The following is a 9,520-nucleotide window of genomic DNA, read 5'->3' on the forward strand; positions in this document are numbered from 1 at the left end:
GGAGTTATGGCCGTTTAAAGAGTGTCAAGTGGAAAACACAGAAGAAAAATTAAAAGTGAAAATACTCGAGAATAAGGCGACACAAAGAAACTGTCTAAGAGTAATTTTTTGTTGGAAATTTGTTGTAGAGTTGATACCCTGCGTATGTCCGGACCTATACGTAAACACCCTGTATAATTCGAGTATATGTATATAAAAGACATTATTATGTTTCTATCAACGCGTTCATCTGTTACCATTACATTGCAAATATTTATGGGCATGTACATAAAATCGTATCATTCAAAAATGATAAATATGTTTCTTTTTCTTTATATTTTGCATATGGTACATGTATTACGTGTTTTACATATAGTTCTTGAAGTATACAGGAAGTTCTACTTCATTTGACCATCTAAAATATTTCAGTTGTTTTTGGCGATACGAAAATGTGTTAGGCGAATAATTATCAATCCAAAGGAGCAAATACCGTGACTACATCGATATTTTTTTTAGTAGATTGACATATTGTTATTATTACAATCTTGGAGTTTATAAAAGGACAAATTATGTTAATCATAAAATATGTTGACCTTCACTTAATACTAAACAAAGAAATCAGAAAACGTGTATCATTATTTCTAATACTTGTTCGTGAGAGATAAATTAATGCTTTAATACTCCAATGTAAAACATCTATTTTAAAAAGTGTCCAAAATGATTGCCATCTCCACATTTTTGAGGATAGAAAGTGTCAATGAAATTATCGACGTGTTGTTGAACTATTCAGTGAATAATTACAAAATTAAATGTTACAATCACAACTATTAATATCGAATAATGGATTTTGACTAACGTTGAAAAGTATTATAATAACTAACCACTGTTATAGAGTTCTGGTTACAGCTTCGGCTATATAAAAAAGTATCTCAATTTGATGCAAACATCGGTGTTCATTGAATTAGTGGTTATATTCCCTCTAGTTTTCCAATATATACCTCTCCTCATGAGCAGAGTATCATCTAGAGACGCGGTAACGTCTCAACGCTAATTTATGAAAAATTATACAGCCACCCTGTATAACGTGGCGCTACCGTTATCTTTTATGGAAGAGATGTTCCATTCTAACCTAACTTGAAACTTCTTTCATTAATATCTCATCACGCCTGCAATATTTTCTAAATTGAAACGCATTTTTCTGATGTAAATCGCATATAAGCTTTCGAATAAAACCAAAATCAATCAAATCGGTACGCGTACAATAGCGATATCGTAATATCATGTCACGATACATCCAAAAATATTACCGTCTTTACTTTTCCAGTCGTTTTTCGTCAACACTTAGCCAATAGGAGACAATGTCGTTCGTCGATTCGTCGACTCTCTGAATCAGTCAGCAAGGCTCGTCGGCCGCCATAAGAAATACTTGTGTATATCGTTTGACAAATATAGGTTATAGTGAAGAATAGCTGGATGTAGATTATTAAAACAGAAGAAAAAAATTTCACCAGATACTGCAAGAAATAATGCACAAGAGACAGTAATGTTGCTTTGTAATACGTGTGTGCACGCAGTAAAACTATAATAGTAGTATTAGCAGTGCGACATATTTTATTATATTTCACAACAAGAAGAGGAGCATAAACATCATCAATAAAAGAGTAAGTAAAATCCACAATTAAAAGTAGATAGTGTTTACCATTATTTGATAAGTAGTTTTGTGTGCTTAAAGTATATGTGCCTATCATTGCAAATTCTTGTGCGTTTTCTGTTTGCATAGTCTTTGATTGATCTAAGCAGCTACATTCATTCCAATAAGAGGAAACTAAAGGATGAATTGCTTATTTCATGAAGTAAATAATTTGCTGACAAAGCAACAATAGTTTGGTGCTCTTCAAAAATGGGAGCTGCTGCTGCGAAATTCTAGTATTTTATCTGAAGGAAGGATATTTGGTAGTAATTATTAGAATACCACAAGAAGAATCGTGCAATTATTACAGGTAATACGATAAAGTTTGACAGGTATAGTGAAATTGGTCGGTTGAAATATACTACGATCTGACAGAGTGTGCAACGGAAGGAATTAAGTGAGCTATACATAATGTTTGTATGAAAATTATGATTTCTATTTTTATTTTAAGTTCTGCGTTAATTTGAAACTAAAATATGGTTTGTATGTGTTACAGATAAATTGAAGCATAAGATGATGATGAGCAGTGTGCATAACAAATTTGCTGGTATTTGTATTAATTCATGAATTGAATGAATAAATGTTTGTAATTAATAAATTAATGTCATATGAAATATATATATACCCACTCTCCTTTTCTTTTCCTTTCTTCAATTAAAAAAAAAAGAAGTCTGTGTATATGTCGCAGGAAAATGATAAAAATAGAGATTTCATCAAATCCCTAAGGTAGATGATCAATTCACGGGAGATGTTAAAATAACAACTCCGTAAGGTCATATCCCTAAAGAAAGTAAGTGATTTGATCAAATCCCTTAACTGTTTTTGCAAAAAGATGAAATAGTATGATTTGATCAAATCCTTTAACTGTTTTAGTGTAAAGATGAAAGAATATTGTTTAGATATTGAAAGTATTTATTTAGTAAATCATACGTTATTAAAAGTAGAATAGGTAGGAATTTGCCTAGATGTCCATGGCCTGGAAGTCAAATGCTTGGCGTGGCCAGGCAAGACATTCTCAGATCATCAAGACCTATACTTTCTCTCCCGCAACTTTCACATAATTTATCAATTTAAAACTCTTACGATATGAGTACATTTTCATTGTATTGTGTTTTAAATTATGTCTAAGGTCACTCGTCAACGTCAATACCTTTACTCTCGCAAGCTTTCAGATAATTTGTCAGTTTAAAACTCTGACAATATGAGTACACTTTCATTATTTTGCGTTTTAAAATAATTCTTATTCATCGACATGACCTTGCATGGCCACGCCAAGCATTTGACTTCCATGCCGCGGACATCTAGGCAAATCATCTGGCAGCTCATTTCGATTTCACATCTTTTTCTATTTTCTTGTAGTTTTTTTTATGGGGATCTTCTGTTTTTTAATGATAACTCCTTGAGTCTTCCACTTTTTCATGTACTTGGGGTAATCTTTTTACTTTTCTGACGTTTTTTGTCGATCTCACCTCTTTTTATAAATCATTTATTATATAGAATCTATTTTAAGTTTATAAAAATAAAATTGATATTTCTGTAACTCTACATAAGAAGTCTAAGTTATTATTTGTTTTTTTAATTGGATAGAGTAAAATAAAGGGAGGGGAGATAACAAATGCGAATATATATATTTCTTATAATTTATTCATTATAAACACATTCGTTCAATTTATAAATAATTATATATACCTGCAATTTTTTTTTTGCTGCAAGAAATTTTAATGTTAATGATGAAATCAGAAAATGACTCCATTTCTATAAGCTCTACATAAAAAGTCTAAATTAAAAACACTTTAGTGGTATGGATCTATTCTGTATGAATGAAGGTACGTGACTCGCAAGGTAGGTGACAATTCAGATTTTGACCACTTACCTTGTAGTCAAGATTATCAACACTTTACAACACTGGTTGCAATTTGTTATTAAACCTTACATAAAAGACCTGAATTGAAAACATTTTGCTGATATAAATATAATTAATAATGCAATAGTGCAAAAACTTTTGACACTTGGCAGGTTATGAATGATGACATCTGTTTCGACTCTCGACGCTCGATGGCCGACGAGTCATGCCGAACCGAATGATTCCGAGAGTTGACGAACGACACTCGGCTTTTGCTTAGCTCCTATTGGCTAAGGGTTGACGACGGGAAAATCATACGAAAAATACTGTTTCTGACAGATTCATGACATGATATTACGATATGTCAGTTGTACGTGGACCGATTTTATTGATTTTGGTTTTATTCGAAAGCTTATATGCGATTTACATCAGAAAAATATATTGTTAATGTAATAGAATATATTGCAGGCGTGATGAGATATTAATGAAAGAAGTTTCAAGTTAGGTTGGAATGGACCATCTCTCCTGTAAAAAATACGTGGTAGCTCCAACGCCAGGTGTATACGCGGTGACGGGTAATTTTTCATGTACTTGGCGCCGAGACGCTACCGCGTCACTAGATTATTTGTATTCAATTAATCTTTACGAAATACAAGCGAATTATCTGTATTCGATTACTCTTTACGAAATCAGAAGTGGGACACGAACAGTTTTACGATGAGTGCGCAAGAAGAAATCCCTAAAGCGAGTGATGTTGTTTTCGATGCTGAAAAACTGGTAGACCCAAATATTTTGATTACACAATTATCCAGCTTATTGCATCGTAATAATGAAGCATCTATTTCTACTGCCAAATCAGCAGTAGCAAGCAGAAATTTGTTCGAAAATCGCTTAGAAAGGTTACCGAAGCCATTTGATCCGAAAACAGGAAGTATATCTTTAAATATTTGGTGTAAATATGTAGATAGATGGTTGAAAATTAATTCTGTTGAGAAGGAGGAGCTTCTTTACATTTACGACAGACTTTTTGTGGGAAAGGCTGCTTAATGGTATATCGAAAGAACAAATCATTTAACATCTGCGAATGACGTAGAACAATGGTCAACTTTGAGGGCTGCTTTAATTGATAAATTTGGTATTGATACAATCACTCTATTGTATCTATGTGTCAAAAATTAGCAAATTGCACTTCAAACATTGATACTTACAAAGCATTGGAGCCCTTTATGAACGAAGTATCACAACAGCCGCATAAAGATATTGGCCAGATAATTTGTCTATTGGCACTGCAATTATGGAGACCATCATTGCAGGCACCTCTGATATCTGTTGAAGGGACATCTGAAAGGAAACTTCCAACAAAAGATCAGCTAACAAGTAAGCTAATACTACTAGATGCTCGACACGTGACACAAACCAAGATCCAAAAACGAAAAGTTGCTGAGGATAATATTTACGAGGCAAAAAGATTTCGTGGATACTGTAATAATTGTGGAAAATTGGTACATCGCCAAGAGGAGTGCAGATGGAAAAATATAATTTCATCAAAATATAGATTAGCTTCCATGCTAAGGACCAGGTTCAACTAAGTGGGAACAAAGGAGAAAATCATAGCAGGAATATCGTTAAATGCTGCAATTGTAACGAAAATGGACATATTTCAACTGAATGTCCCAAGAAAATTGCCAAAGCTACAAAATCAGTCAGCCTTTGCAACAAAATTGCTATGAACCACGTCGCCTTTGAATCTGGTAAGATCATTCATTTATATTTGATACTGATTCAGATTGTTCATTGGTAAGATACCATTCTTGATGAAATGTAATTATTTTTAATGTGGTAAGAATCGCACTTATGCGCAGATGGATGCGCGATATTCTTTTGTTTTTTTGTTTTTCCTCTGTTGTTCTGCATTGTAAAATAGTGGTCTGCACTATGTGTGGTCTGTTTTATTCTGTTTGGCTAAATTTTCTTCTATAAACTGCATTATTCTTTCTTTGCTTTTTTTTCCTTTTAATAAACAGTAAAACAAGAATTCTATATGTTTAATTTATTTGTATTCTTTACACATTAAGCGAGGTAAGATTACAACAATTCTATTAACGAGCTATTTGAGCGTGATATTTGCGAAAAAGTAAACGAAACTGTGGCATTAAAGGGTATTTCTAATAATGTCATATTTAGCCATTTAAAAATTAAAAGCGAGGTTTTCCTTTTTGGAATTAAAATCATATTATGGAAAAGACATATTTCAAGACAATCACACATTATCTGTAATGATTGACTCGACGGAATTTGAATTTACTCGAAAAAAAATGTCAGCAAATTTAAATGTAAATTTTGATAAAATCATTACAGACTTGACAAACGAAGACGATTTAATGAAATTACGCGTAGTACTAAACAAATTTAAAGAATTTTTGGGAACACCTAAGAGACGAGTTAAGATGGCATTATTGGATATTAGATTGATTGATCCTAACAAATATGTTCATTCAAAGCCACGACACTTAGCTCCACCAGAAAGAGAAATAGTTCGAACGAAAATAGCAGATCTTCTAAAAAACAACATTATTCGGGAAAGTAATTCACCTTTTGCTAGCCCTGTGGTTTTAGTTGACAAGAAAAATGGTTCTAAGCGATTATGTATAGATTATAGAGCTCTTAATGCAAACACAATACCTGACAAGTATCCGTTACCGTTAATAAGTGATTTGATCAATAATTTAAATGTTGCATGTCGTTTTGCAATACTTGATACGGCTTCAGGATTTCATCAAATTCCAATAACAAACGAATCGATAGAAAAAACGGCATTCGCCCTCCAGATGGGCAATATAAATATTTGACAATGCCATTTTGTTTAAAAAACTCCCTACCTGTGTATCAGCGTGCTATTGAAAAAGCATTAGGAGTGTGACGTGGGACGAGATTCCCGCGTCACAGTTTTTAATTTTATTTTTTTATTGTAATTATTGAAAGTTAATGGGTTAATTAACTTAAACAATATTATATATATGATATTTTACTTGCCTATCGACAAGGTCAGGTCTTTGTCGCAACAGTCCCGTACAGGCTCTGACTCGTATGTGAATCTTTCGTGATAGTAGGATAGCCAATTAGGATTGAAGAGGTACATTAAATTTTGGAAACGTTTTTACTATTGAAATAACACTGCTGAATTTAATTTATTATGATTTAGATTATAACAAATATGTTGAGATACAAGATTCTTATTTCTGCGTTAAATTATGCTCTTTCTTTCATTCCTTTGTGGTTGTAAATATATATATTACATATTGTCGGGAAACATACTATTCATCGGGGATAATTAATTAGGGTTCCCCCGGAAATGATGAAATATTTATCAGTTACCCCCGATGATCACAACTTTGGAAAATATTGCGCTTGGAAAGAAACAACTCACCACTAAGTTTTTCGTACGGATTTATCGGTGTATTGAATCGCACGGATGTTGGTCGTCGAATATCCTGAACGAGGTAGAAGCGCGCACACACACACACACACACACACACACGCGCGCGCGCGCGCGCGCGGGAAAAATTATGATTTATGTAATAAACGACTATTAATACTTGCAAAAAACAATTGATTTAAAATTAAAATATTTTAAATAAAATTTAGTAATTAAGAACAATTCAAGAATGAAATTAGGTTGTTTAACGAGGAATTGAGTCTCTGCCTACCACTCACATTTCACAATGAATTTAACCGGTAAAACAACTCTGCTCTAAATAATTCGCTCGGACTTGCTCGCGCTCGATGCGACTGTACGATGAGAAGTGATTTTGACTTCGCTGTTTCGTGCGCAACTCGGTTCGAAGTCTACAAAAATGCTTGCGCTGCATTCTCGGAGGTGCCGATACAGAGTGCAGTCCTAGCGATAATGAATTTTAATTGGCTAGACTTCTAGGTTGACTAAGGTGTCCGTGTGCTCCGCCCAAATCCTAAGATTTCTATGCTGTTTGTACAATCCAATTCAGGAGTTTTAATTTCACGGGTACCATGCAGTCGGCCAACGGGAGCGAAAGAGAAAGAAAAAGAAAAAGCACTAGCTCGGATCTAGCTTTTACGTCATCATAAATTTTGCTTCCCTTTCGAAAGATTGGTTAGTTGCTGAACAAAAGAGTGATCCGGAAATTATGAAAATATCAGATATTCAAGGTAATGATGGTCCGTCTAAATTAAAACAAACATATGATATACGAAATAGTATTTTATATCGCAAAGTGCAACGTAATAAACGAAATATTTGGCTTCCTATCATACCAAAGAGTTTAGCGTGGTCACTAATAAATCATGTACATGTTTCCTTAATGCATGTTGGGTATGAAAAAACTTTGAGTAAACTGTATCAATTGCACTGGTTTCCAAAAATGTCGAAAAGAACGCGGCAATTTATAAATAAATGTTTGATTTGTGCAACTACTAAGAATAAAACTGGTCCTAACGAATTACCGTTGCATCCTATTCCGAAAGTTGCATTGCCTTGGCATACAATTCATATTGATGCGACTGGTAAATTAACTGGCAAAAGTGATTTAAAAGAATATGCATTTGTCCTTGTAGATGCTTTCACTAAATTTACTTTGCTATACAGAACCTCCACTCTTACAGTTGAAGCAGCTGTTGCGTTTCTTAAAATCACAATATCCATTTTTGGTACACCTAACCGCATTATTACAGATCAGGAAACTTCTTTTTCTGGGGGAAAATTTCGCGATTATTGTGAAGAGAATCATATTGAATTACATTTTATAGCAACAGGTAATAGTAGCGCGAATGGCCAAGTTGAAAGGGTGATGAGCTTGTTAAAAAATTTATTGTCAGTAGCTGAAACTAGCTGTGATGAACGTTGGCAAGATGGACTTGTTGATGTTCAATTGATCATAAACAGTACGCAACATAGAGTTACAAAATATTCTCCATCCAAATTATTGTTTGGACGACAGATAAATTTACCTACAATAAACAAAATCACTATACATGACACAGAAAAATTAAATTTAGATACTATACGCGATAAGGCCGACAGTAACATTAAACAGAATGCGATATACAAAAAAAAAATAGATTCGATAACAAAAGCAGACGGCTTACGAAATCATTTACTGCAAACGATTTATGCTTACTGAAAATTAATGAAAGACATTCTACAAAGTTGAGACAGGAGTTTAAAGGCCATATAAAGTGGTGACAGATTTAGGGCACAAGTCATATGAGTTGCCAAGTCCGACAACTAAACATAAAATAAGACAAACAGAAAAAAATATGAAGCACATATCACAAAATGATATTTGTAGTGACAAAGAAAATGATGCTTCTTCAAATGAGGGTGATATCACTGAAGTAGATGATGAATTATAAGATGATTTAAAAATCATAAGGTGTGTATTAATTTGTAAAAAGGTAATTAGAAAGGGCTGGAGTATCCAAAAAGGAGCTAAACCCTAAAAAAAAAGTGTGTACTAACCCGCAAAATTTAATCTGAAGGGGCTGGGGCATCCAATGAAGGAGCCAAACCCTAAAATGATAAAGATGGTATAAATAGAATAGTGAACTGACGAAAAGATTTGTGAATGGAGGTCTCGATAGACACAACAGCATCCTGCACATTGGTATCCTAGGTCCAGTGTGCATTGTGGTGTGTTGATTCGAGAATCGAAGGGCATGGGATGCTGTGCATTCTGATATCGTATATGCTAGCACATCAGTAGTCATTATACTATATGCTTGTTCTGAGCATCATGGGATGTTGGTTGCTTGTCCTGTATTGAGAGCGATCTAGTCTCAAATCTTAGATAGTTATTTTAAAGTGCAATAGATGTTAATATTGGAAAAAGATTATTGTATTATAAAAAAAAGTGTATTAGACCTGCGCAAACACTGAAAGACCTGACTATGTTATAGTCAGGATGGCAGAGATAGCCGTATTGGCAAACACACACACACACACACACACACACACACACACACACACACACACA

At 33.7% G+C, this 9,520-nt stretch overlaps 2 long non-coding RNA genes across 4 annotated transcripts in view; both read left to right on the plus strand.

Moving 5' to 3' along the window:
• The first annotated feature begins 1,082 nt into the window (after positions 1–1,082).
• Positions 1,083–2,305, plus strand: LOC128888116 (uncharacterized). Of its 2 annotated transcripts, XR_008460162.1 has the most exons (4): positions 1,087–1,229; positions 1,304–1,640; positions 1,760–2,082; positions 2,166–2,305. It is a non-coding gene; the product is annotated as an uncharacterized LOC128888116 (long non-coding RNA). The 2 variants fall into 2 exon arrangements; XR_008460161.1 differs by having other exon boundaries at positions 1,083–1,229; positions 1,760–2,298.
• Positions 2,306–3,514: 1,209 nt separating this feature from the next.
• Positions 3,515–9,520, plus strand: part of LOC128888121 (uncharacterized) — a 7,787-nt gene continuing 1,781 nt past the window's right edge. The window contains exons 1-2 of one of the 2 annotated variants that reach the window (XR_008460171.1): positions 3,515–3,882; positions 3,981–5,263. This is a non-coding gene — a long non-coding RNA (uncharacterized LOC128888121). Of the gene's footprint in view, positions 5,264–9,520 lie in introns of both variants that reach the window. The other variant, XR_008460170.1, reaches the window with a different exon arrangement.

The sequence above is a fragment of the Hylaeus anthracinus genome, unplaced genomic scaffold (genome assembly GCF_026225885.1).
Source record: "Hylaeus anthracinus isolate JK02 unplaced genomic scaffold, UHH_iyHylAnth1.0_haploid 11989, whole genome shotgun sequence".
Taxonomy (NCBI): Eukaryota; Metazoa; Arthropoda; class Insecta; order Hymenoptera; family Colletidae; genus Hylaeus; species Hylaeus anthracinus.